Consider the following 12,575-nt stretch of genomic DNA (forward strand, 5'->3'; position numbering starts at 1 on the left):
CAACTCACTTGAATTTTAAAGCTCTATTTCACATTTTAATTCATTTTTCACATGAAAACTTTCCGAAAAATTTTACGGACTGTGCACGTAAGTCGAGGAGTGATAAATGTTTCTTTTCAAGGTCTTAGAATACATAATTACTTATTAAATTTAAAGATGACATTTTGGGTCATCACACTTGATATGAAGAGTTATATGGTGAATTACCTATAAAATTAAATCCCTTTGAGTCTAGTTTCCAACGCTTCAAACCGTTCGTCATTTAGATATTCCTACAAGACGTTATGACCAAATTATCAAAGGCTGAAAAATGTGGTTCTGCGACCAATTCTGTGATCGCAGAACCATTATGCGATCACAGAAGTAGTTATGCGACCGCAAAATGGTCGCAGACCTGTCCAGTGAAGCCCATTTGTAGTTAGATTTGCACATCTAGTGTTTGATAAAATGCTCAAATGAACTGAGATCATGAATATCTTCCTAATAATGGTTCAATTTTGTTATGTCTCAAAATAGATTGGGATTGCTAGAATTTCCGAAACAATATAGTAATTTAAGGAAAGCTCAAAGCAAGGTATGTTGGCTAAACTCTCTCTTGGAATTGAAATCCATAATGTTTCTGTAAGTTTCAAAGTATGGGTTGCGTATTAAAAGGTTATGGCTTTGAGTCGTGTTTCAATGAAAGATAGTATGCCAAATTGTGTGAGAAAATCTCAATATTCTTAAGATTCTTAATTGCTCATATATGTACCTAAAGTATTGATTTGGAAATGTCTTATTGTTGATAATCTATAAAGATGGTTGGAAGTGAAATAAGTTAATTGGGGATATAGAGTGTGGCCAACGTGCCAAGAATTTAAGTTATGATTGTGGCTAGTAGTGCAAATGATTGGAGAAGATGCGATAAAGAATATGAAATGAGCCTCGACTCAATTGTTAAAAAAATGACTTCGAAGATAGAATTGCCTAAAAGCTTTTGTACTCAATTCATGCCCATTAGTGGCTGTTTTAACTAATGCTTTGCTTTATAAATATATCCAGTGTGATTCGAGTTCTATATACTCATGTGTTGAAATTGTACATTGTCATTTCTGGGGAAGAGTATTGCAAGAGTAAATGGTGTATTGACTATTTATGATTTTTCATGTGTGTTTCTATTGTTGGTTGGCATGCCTCATTCTTTGGGAAGAAACCATTTGTGTTTGAAGTTCCCATTTCAAATGGATTGGAAGTATATGATTTCTGAAATTTTCTATATGTTGATATTTGATGGTGATCTTGAAATTGAAAGAGGTGAAAGTGTGTGGAATATGAAATATGGCCATCGTGCCAGGAATAAAGAATCTTGTGAATGGTCAAATGAGCCAAGGAAATATTGTTGTTGTGAATGACTGGAAATACTAATGAGAATTTATACAATGTGAAAGATGTTGAGGTGAGCACAATTATATTTATGATATTTCTGTTTGCAAATCAAATCAAAAATGTTTTTGGGAGAATCATTAGCAAAACCGAGGAAGGGTAGGTCATAAGGCCTACATCTGAAACTACACGTGCCGATGTAGGGGTGGATTGGGATTATTCCCCTTATTTGGGATGAAATTGGAACCTTCGGGAAATTGTGAAGTTATTCCCCTTAATTGGGATGAAACTGGAACCTTTGTGAATTGGAAAAGTTAACCCACACGGCATATGTGGGAAGGCGACCTAGCTGATCGGGTGGAGATCAGATGCTATATTGCGCATATAGTGGTACCACTCTTGGTAACAACTTTATTTCGCATCACATGTCAAACCACATTGTTCGTGGGGAGATTGCCTAGTCGATCGGGCGTGATCAGACTCTGTGCTAACAAATACGGTGGTATATCGGTGCTAATGATCTCCCAACCAAAATTGTATATGAAGTTCGTATTTTAAAAATTATTATGTTTTAACTGAATATTTGGATATTGTTGATTATGACTTGTTGTTTATATGTGTTGCCTTTTCTTATATGGGCATTCTATTTTGAAAGAGGACTTTTAACTATGTATACTAGTGCTATTTGACAGTACTAACGTCCCTTTTGCCGGAGGTGCTGCATCTTTAATGGATGCAGGTAGTTCTACAACAGGCGACATTGATCAGCGATAGCAACACAATCTTTTCAGCTAATTTGGTGAGCCCCACTTCATTTCGGGGTCATGTATCTTTTGTTTCTCATGTACTGTGTTTTGAGGTATAGTCGGGACCTTATTGCCGACATTTATATATTACTCTTTTATTGTATTAAGAGGCTCCGTAGACAGGTTGTGGGTTGTGGTTGAAGTTGGGAATTGAACTAGAAATGTTGGTATTTCGAAATCATGTTTTTCATTAATTCTATAAACTCGTAATGTTTTTTGGAAATTATGAATGAAGCTGCTAATGGGAATGAAAAGGAAGTTGTTACTAAAATCTTTTCAGTGATTGATAAATGGAGTACATTTCCTCTTTATTCATGGATGAGTTTGGATAGAAAGAAATCTAACAGGCTTGCTCGGTCGGGTTCTCTCGGTTGAGTGCCGGTCGCGCTCCCTGAGTTTGGGACGTGACATATTGCCTCTTTAATTATAACATCCATGCTTAGATTAGACTATTACTTATTTGATTGTACTTTCCATATTTATGAATTAATTAGTAATGGTTAAGCATATTGGAAGTTGAGGTTTGGTGTCTTGGAATCATAATTTACGTAAAGTACATCCCTTGCATTATTTATCTACATAATTTGTATATTCATTACGACATGGTAAGGAGAGTGTTAAAGAATGAAGGATGATGTTATGCCATTTCATTTCCTTATTTACTGATTAATACATGATGAGAAAGAGAATTAAAGCATGAAGGCTGATGTCGTGCCAATCTATATCAGTTATTCACTGTTACATGGTGAGAAGGAGAGTAGAAGCACGAAGGGTGATGCTGTGCCATTTTATTTCTCTTATGACATCTTTTCATGGTAAATATGAGAGTAAAAGCACGAAGGGTGATGTCATGCCATTTGCATATCGTATGTTATTTATCCTCCTTGGTTGATGATTTATTTAACTGTCTGTGTTGTCTTTCCTATTGTAGTTATCGTATCTTTTTCCCGCTTCGCATGTTCCCTCCCAACGGTACATATTAAATCTCTATTTTGTTGTTGTTTGGTACATATATCTATGTTTTTACAGGTTTAATTATGCGAGTGTCCTGTCGTAGCCTCGTCACTACCTCGTGGAGGTTAGGCTTACAAAGTACTTTGGGTCGGTTGTATTCATACAACACTTTGCACTTCTTGTGCAGATTTTGGTATTGGTCCCAGCTGTACGTGAGGTGCACTAGCTCAGATTATCACATTCAGAGACTTGAGGTAGATCTGCTGACATCCACATACCTTGAAGTCCCCTTTCTCTTTCCTCTTTTACTGTTCATTTCATTCGAAATAGTTGTATTTATTTCAGACTCGATTTATGGAACTTCTAGTAGTTCGTGTACTCATGACTCCGGGTCTTTGGAGTAGATGTTATTACATAACTTATGCTTGCGTTGTATTAGTTTGAGTACCTATCCCGCATTATTTATCACAACTTTGTTTTAAACTATTACAATTTGACTAATTAACTACCTCACGTCGGCTTGCCTAGCAAGTGGATGTTAGGTTCCATCATGACCCCGAGGCTGGGATTCCGGGTTGTGACAAGTTGGTATATGAGCACTAGGTTTCCTAGGTCTCACGAGTCACGAGAAATCTTAGTAGAGTATGGAAGATCAGTACAGAGACGTCTGTATTTATCTTCCAGAGGCTATGGAGTTTAGAAAAAATGTCACATCTTTCTTACTCTGTCGTGCGATTTTATTCTATCATTGATGATTGAACCCTTCTATTCTTGTTCTCTCACAGATGGTGAGAAAATGCACTGCAGCTACCACCAGGCAGGAGGCGGAGCCCCCTGTGGCAACTACGACTATGGGAAGAGGTTGAGGTCGAGGTCTCGCCAGAGGCCGAGGCACAGACAGAGCTCAGCCTAGAGCTCGAGCAGCATCACCTGCAGTGGAGCCTCAGGTGGATTTCGAGGAGGAGGTTCAAGCTCAGACTGTACCTGTCGGACAGGTCAGGTACCGGAGGGGTTCATAGCCACTCCAGTGCTTCAGGGCGCTCTAGTCTATTTGGTGGGCCTTATGGATAGTGTGACCCAGACCGGTACATTTTTGGTGGCACCGTACATCTCTCAGGTTGGGGGATGAGCACAAACTCCCTCTACTCACACCCCGAAGCAGGTGTCTCTGCATTTTCAGAATCCCGCAACCCCGCCAATTAGGGTAGTTCAGCCTGTTATTGCGGCACATGCCGGTGATAGGCCAACTTTATCTTCTGAGGCTCTGCCGAGGTTGGATAAGTTCACCAAGCTCTTTCCTGTTCATTTCAGTGGTGCATCTTCTGAGGACCCACCGGATTTTCTAGACCATTGCCATAAGGTGCTACAAAACATGGGTATAGTTGAGACTAATGGGGTCGATTTTGCAGTATTTCAGATGACTAGTTCCGCCCAGAGATGGTGAAGAGATTATATGTTGACTAGGGCAGCTGGGTCGCTTGCACTTACCTGGGATCAGTTCTCACAGCTATTTCTAGAGAAATTCATCCCTGTCACCCTAAGAGAGGAGTATCGCAGGCAGTTTGAGCGACTTCAGCAGAGTGGTATGACTATCACCTAGTACGAGACTCGATTTGTGGACTTAGATTGCCATGCCACCATCTTGCTTCTTATTGAGAAAGAGTGAGTGAGAAGATTTATTGATGGGCTCACTTACATTCTCAGGCTTCAGATGGCCAAGGAGACAGGGAGTGATATTTCCTTCCAGATGGCCGTTGATATTGCCAGACATATCAAGTTGGTTCGTGTTCAGGAGAGGGGACCCGTGTCAGATAAGAGGCCCCGTCATTTCGGTAGTTCCAGTGGTGCCTCATATGGAGGCAGGGGTGCTATTGGTAGAGGCCATCCTCCCAGGCCATTTCATTCAGCGCTTCAGGAATCCCACGGTGCTTTAAGGAGTCGTGGTCCTTACAAGCCTCATTCTGGACAACCAGCCTACAATCCACCACTAGCTCCTATCAGCGCACCTTCGATCTAAAGCTATCAAAGTGGATTGGTGACAGATGATGCTCAGGGTTTTCTGGAGGAGTGCCACCACATTCTCCATACTATGGGTATTGTGGAGACGAGCGGGGTTGCTTTTACTATGTTCCAGCTCAGGGGAGCGGCTTATCACTGGTGGAGGGCGTGTGAGTTGGGTAGCCCGGCCGAGGCAACTTCACTTACATGGGTTCAGTTTTCAGAGATGTTTCTGAGAGAGTTCGTACCTCAATCGCTTCGGGATGCATGTCGCGCAGAGTTTGAGAAGCTGCGCCAAGGGACTATGTCAGTATCAGAGTATGCCATCTGATTCAGTGATTTGGCCAGACATGCACCTGCTTTGGTTGCTACAGTTAAAGAGCGTGTCCGTAGATTCATTGAGGGGCTCACACATGCTATTCGGTTCAACATGGCTCGGGAGTTGGAGTCGAATGTTTCGTTTTAGCAGGTGGTAGGGATCCCTCGCCGAGTGGAGGGCATATGGGACCAGGAGAGAGAGGACAGGCGGGGCCAGGAGAGAGAGGAAAAATGGGTTCAAGAGAGAGAGGACAGGGAGGCAAGGAGGCCTCGTAGACCAAAGAGATCTATTGGTCCATATTTTGGAGGCAGGGTACGACATGGTAAAGGTTTTGTGGGTCACCGAGTTCAGTTTGCACTTCAGGATTCGCACGGTGCCCCAGGTGCCCATGGGTCTAAGAGTACCCGTACCGCACAGTTTCCACAGCCACGTCAGCAGAGAGGTTGCTTTGAGTGTGGAGATACCAGCCACCGGGTGAGAGATTGTCCCAGACTCTTGACAGATGTATCATAGCGGAGCATTCAGGCGAGTCGAGGGAGCCCAAGAGGAGTAGAACCGAACCGCTGATATAATTGCTATGACTTGGATGAGGCCGCTACACCAAATGGTTTCATTACAGGTACAATCCCGATTTATTTTGAAAGGATAATTCTCCTTAATTTGATTCGGTTCTGGATATCGAGGAGAGTCCTGCTATAATGCTCCACTTATCGGTGAGCTTCATAATTTTGTGACCCACTTATATATTTATCCATGTTGGGAGGTTTGATGATGTTAGCCATGTCTATCATTTTTATTTTGTACACTATTGAGGGCTATAAGTCCAAATGTGACCTTTTTATTACTCATTACAGTTGGTTTCGATGTGATTTAGGAATAATTGGTTTCAATTTTATGAATTATATGCCCTATCGGTATGGAGGTTCATTATGTTGTTTATAGAATTTATATAAAATAAGAAAGAAAGGAATTGAAAATTTCAGTTGGTACAATGTGCAAAATACTTGTGATTCGGAGTTGAGGACGAGATTCTCGCATTTTTATATGATGTGAAATAGTTAAACTAGGCTACGAGCAGCGGTGTAAGTTAAATAAGGACGACGTCCTTGTGGTGAGAAACGAAATTTATGAGTTTAAATTCTCCCTTTGTGAAACTAAATTTGTATTATAGTAATAATCTGGAGTTATGCCTGTTAGGCTTATTTGATAATTTTGTATGTATTTTATACGCATATTTAGCCATATTCGTCCTGTAAATATTGAGTTTTAGCCTATGAGATAAGTACCCAGATAGCGTTAAATGTGACTCGTTAATTCGGGTAAATAATTATGAGGTATTCATGCTTCGCTTGTTACTGTCAGTGTTACGAAAAGTTGAAATGAGATTTTGGTGAAATGAGATTAATTGAGGATGCTGAAATTAATTACAAATGGCTATTATGACTAGAGAAGTAGTTATGAACATACGTATAATGTGTCTGTAGGCATGAAATTGCTACCGCGGGTTGAGACTAACACAGTGTGGTAATATGGAAAATCAAGCCTTTTGAAATTTAATTGGAGTGTTAGGAATTGGCTTAAAGCTTTATAAAGGAGGGCAAAAGGGAATAATCTCAACTGAGATGATGTTGTCTGTAATGACCCAACCGGTCATTTTAACTTTTAGAACCATGTTCCCTAAAATAAAATTTTCCGTAGGTGCTTGTAATGATTTATGACTTGCAGGGATGGTTGGTTCGGGATTTGGAAGTGTTTGAGATGAAACCGGAACACTTGGTTCCTTAAGTTGGCCTTAAAGTGCTAAGTTTGACTTCGGTCTACATTTTGAGAAAACGACCCCAGAATAGAATTTTGATGATTCCAACAGCTCCGTATGGTGATTTTGGACTTAGGAGCGTGATCGGAATTTTATTTGGAAGTCCGTAGTGAAATTAGACTTGAAATGGCTAAAATAGGAATTTAAAGTTTGAAAGTTTGACCGGGGAGTTGACTTTTTGATATCGGAGTCGGAATCCAATTCCGAAAATTTTCATAGCTCCATTATGTAATTTATGACTTGTGTGTAAAATTTGAGGTCAATCGGAGTTGATTTGATAAGTTCCGACATTGAATGTAGAAGTTGAAAACTCTTAGTTTCATTAAGCTTGAATTGGGGTATGATTCATGGTTTTAGCATTGTTTAATGTGATTTAGAGGTTCGACTAAGTTCGTATGATGTTTTAGGACTTGTTGGTATATTTGGTTGAGGTCCCGAGGGCCTCGGGTGAGTTTCAGATGGTTAACGAATCAAAAGTTGGACTTAAAAAGCTGCTGCAATTTTCTCTTCTGCTGCATATTCTGGGCTGTGATCGAGCCCCAGATATCGAGCCTCAGATTGAGCCCCAGATATCGAGCCCACGATTGAGGCCAGGGATGAGGCTCAGTATCGAAGCCTCGATCGAAGGCAAGGCTCGAGGGCTAGGATCGAGACCCATGCTCGATGCCCTGATCGAAGGCTCAAGCTCGATGCAATGATTGAGGCTATGATCGAAGGCCAAACCTCGATACCCTGATCGAGGCCATGACCATGTCCCTGAGATCGAGCTACCTGAGACCGAGCTCCTTGAGATCGAGCTCCTTGATCGAACTCCCTGAGATCGAGCTCCCGAGATCGAGCTCCCCTGATCAAGCTCCTTGATCGAACTGGGCAGAGCTGTAAGTTATAAAAACAGAGGACATTCGTCCCATTTGCCATTTTTGGCGAACTTGAGGTTGAGCAGAGGTGACTTTTGATAGATTTTCAAGGCAAAAACATTGGGGTAAGTGATTCTAACTCGGATTTGGTCTACGTATACAAGTATATCATTGTTTTCACAATTTAATTAGTGTTTTGAGATTGAAATTTGGAAAAGTTTAGAAATCTCATAGAAATGAAATTTTGAGATTTCGGTATTGATTCGGAGTCGGATTTGAGTGAAACTGGTATGGTTGGACTCGTAATTGAATGGGTTATCGGATTTCGTAACTTCCGCCGAATTCCGAGATGTGGGCCCCGCAGGCAAATTTTTAATTAATTTCGGGATTTTTATCAAAAATGTAGTATTTCCTTATAGAATTTATTTACTATAATTATTAGTAATTGTATCGAATTATTCTGGCTAGATTCGAGCCAGACAGAGTTGAATAATCGTGGAAAAGGCAAAATTGTGGATTAAATTGGAGCAAGACGAGGTAAGTCTCTTGTCTAATCTTGTGAGGGGGAAATTACCTCATAAGTGATTAAAAATTAAATAATTGGTGCTAATTGTGGGGGGGGGGGGTACGTACATACGAGGTGACGAGAGTCCGTGCGTAGCTACTATTAATGTTAAAGTCCGGGTAGTTTAGGACTCAAAGCATGCCTTACTTGTGTAAATTGTATTCTTTAATTTATTTATATTAATTGATATCTATATGAATATATTGTGAATTGTTAGATAAAGATAATAAAGGATGAAAATCTCATAGGCTTTATTGTCTGTTTAAATCAATTAATTTTTAAAAGAAATTGTTCTCCTCCCAAATTCATCTCATAATTAATATACTCTCCTTCCGGAGGCACATAAGAAAATGTCCTCCTTTCTTGTGGAGCAGGCCGAACGCCTCGGCAGGATAGATGCATCTATGGATCGCGCCGCATGTCCCTCGGCAGTGTACACGACACTCTGGATCGGGCCGTACGTCCTCGGCAGAAATCGTGCTTAATAATAATAATTACACGATACTTTAATAAATTATTTCAGCTCGTGAAGCTAATTAATAAATTGGAAAATCCTTGGAATTTAATAAATTATTATTCTTGCTTGTTAAGGAATTAATTGTTACTCCTGTAAATGAGATTTAATTGATAAATTGGAAATTATTGAGTTGAAGGAATTTAATTAAATTATTGAGAATTGTTACATTTGAAGGAATTTGATTATTTCCGCTGAGTACATAAATTATTTGTAAATTCTGTAAATCATGCTGATTTATATATCTTAGTTTTATTTCAATTATTATTGACCTATAGTGAGTGTCAAAGTCGGCCATCTCGTCTCTACCACTTTGAGATTAGGCTTGATACTTACTGGGTACACGTTGTTTACGTACTCATATTACACTTGCTGCACTTTTTGTGCAGGATCTGAGACAGGTACTAGTGGAGGACCTATCATCACATACCCACGTCATCCCAAGGCATAGTGGTGAACTGCCTTTCTGAGCCGTTCTGCAGCTATCAGTGTCTCTTCTGATATTTGTATTCTGTCTATTTTATTTCAGACAGTATTTGGAGTTTTGTATAATCTACTAGATGCTCATGCACTTGTGACACCGGGTCTTGGCACCTACATTGCTAGAAATTGGTATTTTATTATCTTCTTGGAATAAAAGTTTAACCAATGTATGTTTGACTTATTAGTTGGCTTGCCTAGCTGTAGTGTTGGGCGCCATCACGACCTATAGGTGAAATTGGGTCGTGACATTGTCGGACCCCTGTTAAATTTACCGTGACGTAAAATTACCCGTGAATATGCATGGAATAATGCACTCAGTAATTTAATGTCATCACAATAATTCTTGGCACGTTCGAGGAAGAATGTATGTTTAAGAGGGGGAGAATGTAATGACCCGACTTATTATTTTAAGAATTTATGCTCCATTAAGCTACTTAAGGTCCCGAGCAACTTCGTAATACCTATTATGGCTTGCGTGTGTGGTCGTTTGATTTTTGGAAGATTCAAAATTTAAATTGAAAGAACAATTCTCATTTTTGAAGCTTAAAAGAAAAGAGTTGACCGTATTTTTACTTTTAAGCAAATGACTCTCGAATAAAATTTTGATAATTCCAATAGGTCCGTATGATGATTTTAGAATTGGGCGTATGTTCGGGTCGAGTATTAGGTGGCCCGAGAGTATTTCGGCGCCTATTACTAAAGGTTAGCATTTTTAAAGTTTAAGAATTTTCTAAGTTTGGTTTGAAGTGGATTTTGATGTTATCAATGTCCGTTTGGGATTCTGAGCCTGGGAATAGCTCCGCATGGTGATTCTGGTCTTATGGAAGCATCCGGATATGGATTTGGAAGTCTGTAGGTCATTTCTAGGTCATTTGGCGAAAGTTGGAAATTTGAAGGGTTTTGGGATGTTTGACCGGGAGTGGACTTTTTGATATTGGAGTCGGATTCCGATTCCGGAAGTGGGAGTAGGTCTATACTGTCAATTGTGACTTGAGTGCGATTCGTGGTTTTGATGTTGTTTTATGTGATTTGAGGCCTCGAGCAGGTTCGTATCATGTATTGGGACTGATTGGTACGATTGGACGGGGTCCCCGGAGCCTCGGGTTTGATTCGGGGTGGTTTCGAACCAAGTTTGGATGTTTTGATGCTGTTGGTTGCTAATTCTGGTGTTGTTCTTTGCATTCACGAGGAGTCTCTCGCGTTCCCGAAGAAGAATTTTGCTGGTGGGACTTTATTCTTCACATTCGCGAAGAGGCTCTCGCGTTCGCGAAGAAGGAAATTTTGCTGTCGGTCATATGCTTTGGAGGCTCATTGTGATGACCCAAAATGTCATCTTTAAAATTAAAAAGTAATTCTGTGTTCTAATACCTCGAAAAGTACCATTTAGCATTCCTCAACTTGCGTGTGCAGTCCGTACAATTTTCCGGAAAGTTTTCATGTGAAAAATAAATTAAAATGTGAAATAGAGTTTTAAAATACAAGTGAGTTGACTTTAGTCAACATTTTTAACAAACGGACCCGGATTAGTGTTTTGACAGTTCCGGTAGCTCCGTATTTTGATTTGGGACTTGGGCGTATACTCGAAATTTAATTTAGAGGTCCCTAGCTCAAGTTATCACCATTTAATAGAACTAGCAATTTAAAGGCTAAAGATTTCAAGTTTGACCACGGGGTTGACTTTTTGATATCGAAACCGGAATCCAATTATGGAAATTTGAACAGCTCCATTATGTCATTTATGACTTGTGTGCCAAATTTGAAGTCATTCAGGATTCATTTAATATGTTTTGACACGAGATTTGCAAATTCAAAAGTTTAAAACTCAAAGTTTGAATCGGGGTGTGAATTGTAATTTCAGCGTTGTTTGACGTGATACGAGACATCGAGTAAGTCCGTATTATGTTATTGGTCTTGTTGGTATATTCGTACGGGGTCCCGAGTACCTCGAGTGTGAAACGTATTGAAATCGGATCAAGAATTGGACTTAAGCAAAATCTGTATTTTTGCCTTATGTTATAATCGCACCTGCGGAATTTTGACCGCAGGTGCGAGCTCGCAGATACGTGCCAATTTCGCAGATGCGGATATGCGTTGGGAGCCCCTTTTTCGCAGATGCGAGATTTTTCTTGCAGATGTGAACTCGCATGTGCGTGCCCAGGCACCGCAGGAGCGAAAATGCCTGCGCAGTGTATATATCGAAGAGTCTGATATTTTTACTCATTTTGGTCATTTTGAGCTCGGTTAAGGCGAATTTTTGGGCGATTTCATGGGAAACATTGGGGTAAGTGTTCCTTATCCTATATTGATTATATTTCATGATTCCATACTCGTTTATACTATGAATCCGTGAATTTATGGAAGAAAAATCAGATTTTTCTAAAATCTTCCAAAAACGAAAAATTAAGATTTGAAGGTCCATTTGATATCGGAATTGGACAGATTTTATATGGTTGAACTCGTATCGGAACAGGTATTCGGATTTCATGAGTTTTTTCGGGATTTGGGATGTGGGTCCCACTGCCGAATATTTTAATGAATTTCGAATTTTATCCGAAAAATTTGTAAATTCATATGGAATTAATTCCTATGATTCGTATTGAATATATCGAATTGTTTGTGAATAGATTTGAAGCTTTCGGAGGCAAATTTAAAAGGAAAAGCTGTGGTTGAGTAATTGATTGAAATTTGCAAAGCGAGGTAAGTGTCGTGGTTAACCTTGACTTGAGGGAATAGAACCCTTAAATTATTTGTTATGTGAATTGCATGTGAACGACGTATAGGCGAGGTGTCAAGTGTCTATACGTCATCAAATTAATTGTTTGCCTGCTTACTTGAAAAATCATAAATTATTTTTAATTATAAATTAATTATTATAATAATTATTTCTCTCTTATTCTTTGT

This window comes from Nicotiana tomentosiformis, chromosome 11 (genome assembly GCF_000390325.3).
Source record: "Nicotiana tomentosiformis chromosome 11, ASM39032v3, whole genome shotgun sequence".
NCBI classification, from domain to species: Eukaryota; Viridiplantae; Streptophyta; class Magnoliopsida; order Solanales; family Solanaceae; genus Nicotiana; species Nicotiana tomentosiformis.